Below are 7717 nucleotides of genomic sequence, written 5' to 3'. Positions count from 1 at the left end.
GTGAGTCTCGTTACAGGAAGGACAAGAGGGGGGGGGGGGGCTTCCTATAACTACCCTTCGGCATGTGAATCAGTAACGTTCGTAAATGGAGAAAGTACTGAAGTAAACAAACTAAGTGTAGTCAAAATGCAAGTGAGTGAATGAATACCTCATACCGTTTGACAAGGTATTTATAGCCGAAGGACGTAGGAAGGTGATTGGGCCAACTGTCCTTTTCTAGAAGATCTTCAATAACCGCCTAGACGCGTGTCCTTTTATGATAGTTTGAGCTATACGTCCCATGTGCATGGGTATAACAACCTGGACATGTGTCGCCCAATGATAGGACGGATCGCACCCTGGCCATGTGCACGGTTATAACAACCTGGCTAGGTGTCCTTTTTTTATTGGCCGGTAGGTCACATATTCCTCAAGTAACAATCATGGATATTCTTCTAGATGGTAATTGGTTGGTGACAGCTGTCCCGCTGGCACTTCCTCCTGGTCGTTTGGGCGGACTGATGTCCTATCCTGCGGACGACTTTTGAGGGTGCAAGGATGCTTCCGCGCGTGGTATGAGGACATTCTTCTTCTACCGTGATATGCAAGTGATCCGTATGCCCCGCGGGTGGCCTATTAGAGGTTCCTCTGTGACCCGTGGGTGGTACTTAAGGATATTTGAGTCTTTTTGGTACCCTACCTCTATAAGTCCCCCTAGTCCAGTGTTTCTTCCAAGTGAAGTCTTTTATGCGGGTGAAATTCTGGACTTAACGTATGTGGGGGTTTTTGAATCTTTTGGAATTAGGTAAAAAATATCTTCTGTTGGTGTGGATAACTATGAAAAAAGGACAAGTTGACCACTCGCAGGCGCGTGAACAGATGATGGAACGTTTTTTACGGTTGTCACTGTATTCGACTGTGCAGCTTTTTCTCTTTTTCGAATTTCCCGCGTGACGTGGCAATGATTGATTGGGTGATAATTTTCTCTCTCTACTGTTCATATCCCATCGCATTAATTGCGATGGGTATAAATAGTGAGAGATATCTTCTAGTTGAATCTTAATCGCCTTTATTCCTTAACCATCTTTTTGCTTTTTCTCTGATAAAGCACTGAACTTTCTTATAATCCTTTTACTAAATTCGTCTGCAATGTCGAATGTTCAGACTGAAGTTGATGAGATAGAGATCTCTTGGGACCATTCAGAATACGAGAAGCTGCTGGAGACGTATGGCATCCCACCGGAATGGGAACCAGAGTTTCCTTCACCGGGTTCGATAGCCAGTCTATCTCCACCTGGGAAAATGGCTGTCTATGCTGATTACTTTACCTGTGGGAATTTCCGTCTTCCTTTGACGAAATTCCTTATGAATTTGTTAACCGCTTATGGGATTCATTTATCCCAACTGCACCCACGTGCTATGATGCGAATTCGACACTATGAATTTGTCTGTATAGCACGGGACCTGGTGCCACATGTTGATCGATTTCCGGTTTTCTACCGTCTTGCCATCCGCGATGGTTGGTATTCCTGCCAGGGATTTTCCGACCGAAGTATTGGATATGAGGTCGAGAAGGTGCTTCCGACCGGCGTTGTAAATTTTTTTGGATTTCTGAGGACGTGGTACCTGTTGCCATGGTCCGTCATCCAGTCAACTCTCATCTTCCGGACGTTGTTACAGCTACTTACGAAGATCGTGACTGGTTCCGTACCCTAACGATGGAACCAACACCGATGCAGGCACTACCAGAGAAAGCCTTAGTGTGGGCAGGCATGAGTCGCTTATGGGCCTCAGAATTTATGGAGCCTATTTTTGTTGACTTGTATGAACGTAAGTTACCCTTACTGTTTTTCCTTCTTTTGCGATGTATTCTATAATTAAATTCTTTATCTCCTCGTGTCGAGGTTCTATGTTTAATGCCCTTTTTGAGGATAGAGGTTGTGTCCGACATGGCATCCGGGATGCCGGTGACATGCTTATTCTTGAGAAGACCAAGTCTCGCTTCCTTTTTCCAAAGAAGGTGCGGGCTGACCTATTGTCTCGAACGCCACCTTTGAGACAGGTGTGTATGTTCTAAACCCTCATCCGCTTTTTGCTATTACTTCTGACTGGACGATCGCCACTTTATTGTCGAGTGATGATGACAGTGATGGTTCTGACTTCTCAATCTCCCAAGGGGAGAGGGAATCTGATGACGAGACACCCGAACCTTCTTCTGTCTCCCATTTGTTGGCAGAATTAGAGAAGAAGAGAGCTTTTATGGCTTTTCAAGCAGGACAAGCGGGCGTCAAGACTACAGATGCTAAAGCAGGACCTTCGAAGAAGAAACGAAAAACCCATCGTCCTAAGAAGCCACAGTACAGTCTTGCCGATCGTATTGACATGGTGGAAGGTATGTATTAATCTTTTTAAGTATTGCACTTTCATAAGATGTGTAGCTAAAAATAACTTTTGTTTTTGTAGATCCACTGATCTTCGGGGAAGATGTCTCTGAGAGGTTGCCTACACCAACTCCTCAAACTGAACAACAACCATCTCCTTATCCAGAGAAGAATGTGGAGGATAAGCCTCCGACTCCTGCTAGCAATATTAACACGGAGGATCGACCATCCTCACCTTTGGTTGAGGTTGTCGTAGAAGAAAGAGTGCTGACCCCTCCGATTGGTACTGCCACTGTGGAGGGAGCTAACGTCCAGTCTGAAACTGATACTCGTTTTGACTATCTTTTCCAGGCTGGGGGTGGTACTGGTAGTCAGCAGGACAATCCTGCAGTTAATGAGGAAGGTTACAGGACTGAGGAGTCTCCTCCTCGGCCTCCTTCCCAACAGCCTTTTTCAACCCCGGCTCGCCTTAAACCTTCGGGTTCCCGTTACTACGGGGACACGGGCCTGGGTGACAAACATGAGTTGTTTGTCCCTCCATGGGAGATTACTAACGGGTCACGGTTCTCCCATCCTAGAACTTGTATGGATTTTGTTGAACACTGTACGCCACCCGCTGAGATGGCATATCAACGTGACCTTTCCCGCCATGATCTTCACAAGAATGTAGCTTATCATCTAGCTAATGCTTTGGCCGGTAGCCAGGAGGTCTTAAGTGAGTGGCGTACTCTTGGCGGGAAAGTGGGAGAAGTTCGGCGGGCCACTGAAGCTGCTAAGAAAGAAGCCGAGGAGCATCGTATTGCAGCCCAAACTGCTAAGTAGAAACAGGCCGACACCGAGAATTCCTTTAAGAGTGAGCAAGATCGTAACGCTGACGCTGCCCACCGATGGAAAGAAGCCCGTGAAAGGCAAAATTCCATTCGTGAAGCTGATCGGGCAAAGGCTCAAAAGGACCGAGACGATTTAGTCCGGGTCCAAGAAGCAAACTCGGCGTTGGAAAATCAAGTGGCTCTTCAGGGTGCCCAGATCCATGATCTTGAAGCTGAGCTAAAATTGCAGAAGGAGCGGGTCGATCTTAAGGACCAGAGTGCGGCTGAGATTCAAACTGCCTATGATTCTCTCCTTCAAGCTCATGAAAAAGCAACCATGGAATCCAAAAGAACTCCAGATGCGAGTAGAACGTGCGGAGCAGGACCGGCGGTGGTTCCTTACTCGTGGAGTTGATGCTGTAAGTTATACTTTGACACTTGTTGTCTATTTCTTATTTTTGATAATGAAAACTTATATTTCTACCCCAACAGGTCATCCGCCATGTCAAGGGAAGTAAGGAGCTTAATGACAGTTTTGCCAATCTGATGGCTGCTTCCTCTTCACTTGGGCGTGTGACGGGCTTTCATGAAGGGATAAACTATGCTCAGAGCAATCGTACATTTAAAGATCATCCGCTTCATGGTGTAAATGTCAAACAAGATCGTGCTAATCGGGTTAAAGAGCATGATACTTTGGCCTTCCCTTTACAAGATATGCTCCCGGAATTTGCTTCCGCAGATGACGGCTTGCAACTTTTGAAGATCTATCTTGGTGAAGAGTCTGAGGACGATTCTTCGGAAGATACTTCGTTAAAGGCTCCGGAATACCCATCGACCTCGAATCTTTAGGATAGGCCTAGATGTTTGTAACTTGAAATTTTTTCTTTCTCTTTTTGTAATTATTTTTTGAATAATTAATGAGAAAAAACTCTTTAACTTTTGTGGACATTCAACTGTTTGGAGAAAATATCTGTAAAAGATATTTTTGAAATTTACAACTTTTTTGAAATATTTAAAAGTTTGGATAACTATGATGACGTGGCGGAGAGAGAGACTCCTTGAGGACAACTGACAAGACGTGGAGAACGCCGTTGACAGCCTGTTCACATTATCTTGAATTTCCCGCCTGACGTGTCAGCTATCTGGCGGTCAGCGGTTTCTCTCTCCTCTGTCACTTTATGAATCGCATTAATTGCGATGGGTATAAATATAACCCTTGTGATTTCCATTTAATATTTATCACTTTCATATTTCTCTCAAACACTCTAGACTTTCCAACCTTCTCTGAGATTTCTTCCCCTTTTCTGAGATTTCTTCATCTTTCTGTTATTCAAATGGCTAAAGAAAAGAAAAGTACCCCCACTATCAACGAGGTTGTCGTCTGCCTTATAGAAGAGGATTATAATGACGTTGTTAACGTGTATGGACTGACGACGGAGTGGGAACCGGAACTTCTTACTAGTGGTTCTATTGCCACTAGTCCGCCTCCGAAGAAAATGGCTGTATACATAGACCACTTTACCACAGGGAACTTCCGGATTCCGGTTACCAAGTTTGTCGAATCGATCTTGACAACTTATGGGATTCATCTCTCCCAGATCCATCCTTTTGGGATGTTGAGGATTCGACATTTCGAATTCTGTTGCCATTCTCGCAACCTTGAACCGACTGTTGGCATGTTTGCCGTTTTTTATAAAATGACCTTTCGTGATGGGTGGTACAGTTTTGCATCCATCGAGAAGAGGACAATAGGCACGGAGTGGCTCCGTAACCTTCATGGCTGGAAGCCAAAATTTTTCTGGATCCGAGAAGACGTCATTCCTTTCAAGATGACGAAGCGTAAGGCGGAAGCTCCCATGCCCGTGATTCTTGCCAGTGTTCATGAGGGTCTGGCGTGGTATAAAACGCTAATCTCCACGCCAACTCCCCTGCGCCCAATTCATGAAGGGGCAATGGTGAGCGCCAAGATGAGTCGTTTGTGGCCATTCCCCACGTTAGAACCATATTACGAAATGACCAACAAGAGTAAGCTTCGTGTTATATCTGTTTGTTTTGTTTTGTTTTGTTTTTTTTATAGAAGCCTAATTTCTGACTTGTTTCATTGTTTGTGCAGGTGAGGGTTCCGCCTTCAGCACTTTGTTGGATCGTGAAGGGGGAATGATGGTGCGCCGCCCCATCGATAAAAGGGACGCATCCTTTCTTGAACGCACCCGTCCTAATTTTGTGTTTCCCACAGCTTTCCGTCCGGAACCCAAAGTTTCCGAGGCGATGTATGCCAAAGGTGAGGCATATGTTAAAGATTGCATCCAGAAAGGTGAGGGTGTTTTGAAACCCCGACCTGTGACTGCTATTACTTCTAGCGGAGTGATCGTACTCTTTTCGTCTAGCGAGGAGTCGTCACTTTGTGAAGAAGTTTGTTCAACTGATGTTAATAGAGCTGTGGGTTCAACTGCAGGTCTTACCCGTCAACGAGCCACTGCTAGCCAGGCGTCGGGTCAAGATGACGTTGATACTGCTGCGGACGCCAAGGGTCCGGAAACTGATGATATTACCGTTGAGGGTAAACGTCCAGTCGTTGATGCGGACATTTCTAAAGTGGCCGGGAAGCGCAAGGTTAATCCGGTCAATATTACCTTAAAGAAGAAAAAATCCAAGAAGGCAAATCCTGCCGCCTTGGAAGCTCGTTTGGATCAACTTGACGCGGACGATCCTTCGTTAGGTATGCAACATCTTTTTTACTTGTAAGCTGCTATGTATTAGAATTTTTCTAACCTTTTGCTAATGTTTTTCAGTGAACCTGAACAATCTTTCTGAAGGTGCTGCTGGGTTGAAAAATTCAACTCCTCTTCCACCACCACCGCCCCCTACACTGTGACAGAACCCATTGAGGTGGCGGACGACTCTCCTCTGAAGAATTAGGAGGCTAACACTTCTGAACATGCCCAGAGATCGCCTTCTTATTATGTTCATCATTTTAGAGATCAAGGAGGCGTGAGCATGTTCCCACACGCTCCTCAGACTTCTCCAGCTCCTCAGGAGGAAGATCTCACCCCTCATCAACCGCGCTGGACATTACGTCGGGATTCTACATTCCGAGACGTAGATGTAGGTTTCTTATATTTGTGGGAGAGTCTTCCTCCCGCTGAGAGGGAGCGTCGTCGCCATAGTGTTCGTCAAGAATTATTGAACTCCCACTCTTACTATGTGGCGAATGCTATTTCCACCAACCAAGAGATAACCAGGGATTGGTTGGCGATGAATGAGCAGTGGGATGAGCTGGCGGCCTCTGCAACTGATGCCAAGGAGGAAGCTCTTAAAGTGACGAGCGAATCCCGAGAGGTCCGTCAGGCTCTTGAGGCGGAGAAGGTTGCTCGGTCTGCTGCCGAGGAAACCAAGATTGTTCTTCAGAAGCAATTGGAAGAACAAGCCAAATCAATGGCTGAACAGGCCAAATGAGTTGAAGCTCTGCAAGCTGAATCAGCGGCCAAATACAAGCGTCTATCTAATATTAATGCCAAAAACCGTGACCAAGCTTTGGAGTGCGCTGGTCATCAGATGGAGCTTGTCCGGGCCAAGGCGGATCAAAAGTGGCTATTGGCAGAAGCTATCCCCAAGGTATATCTTTTGTTTTTTACCATAAATAATCTAAGTATTCAAGGTCAATTAAACATAGTCGTTTTAACAAGTCATCGCTGATGTTTGGGCTAGCGATGAGCTTGGGAATTGTGTTGCTATCCTTCTGAAAGCTTCTAAACAAGCTGGTCGCCAACTGGGTTCCAAGAAGGTTACCAATTTGGTTCAACTTCTAAACGTCCTGAAGAATACATCCAAGCTGGTCAAGATACTATTGCCATCCTTAAGAAGAAATCAAAGGATTTCGATTCGTTGAAATTTTCTTTGACAGATCAGATTTCCGAGCTAGCTGACAAGGAAGACAGCATCCAGCAATTAAAAACTCTTCTTGAACTTGATGAAGAAGAAGAAGATGCGGAAGATGCGGGAGATGCGGTAAGCAGGGATGCCGGGCACAATGATGCTGCACCGTAAATGTTTCTGTACTTGTAGTTGATCTTCCTTTTGTTTATGTTGTAATCCCATTTGTGTAAATAAAGAAGGTTTAAGTTTGTATCCGGTACACTTTGTTTATTTTGTCATAATATAAGTGTTTATAGGATCTTCTTTGTATGCCAATAAAGGATTACAAGTCATAAGCGACAGAAAAGAAAATTTCTCTTAGAAAGGCATAAGCCGAATTACAAGAAGTAAAAATACATAAGTTGTAAACATTCAATTAGGCACGCAGGCCAAAAAATAAAAACAGACTATATGTAGCATTTCTTTAGTTGGGCCCCATTCCAAGTTCTAGGGATCTCAGTCCCATCCAACTTTTCCAACTTGTAGGCCCCTTTAGATAAAACTCTCTTGATTTTATAGGGTCCTTCCCAAGTTGGGGCCAACTTGCCTGGAGGCTCTTGTCCGGAGGCTTCGTTGTTGCGGAAGACAAAGTCTCCCGCATCGAATTCACATCTTTGAACCCGCGATTTATAA

This window comes from Bidens hawaiensis, unplaced genomic scaffold (assembly GCF_021521415.1).
Source record: "Bidens hawaiensis isolate Kalapana, Puna unplaced genomic scaffold, B.hawaiensis_p1.1 tig00017166_1, whole genome shotgun sequence".
NCBI lineage: Eukaryota > Viridiplantae > Streptophyta > Magnoliopsida > Asterales > Asteraceae > Bidens > Bidens hawaiensis.
The sequence above is the reverse complement of the archived record's forward strand: the minus strand, read 5'-3'. Positions refer to the sequence as shown.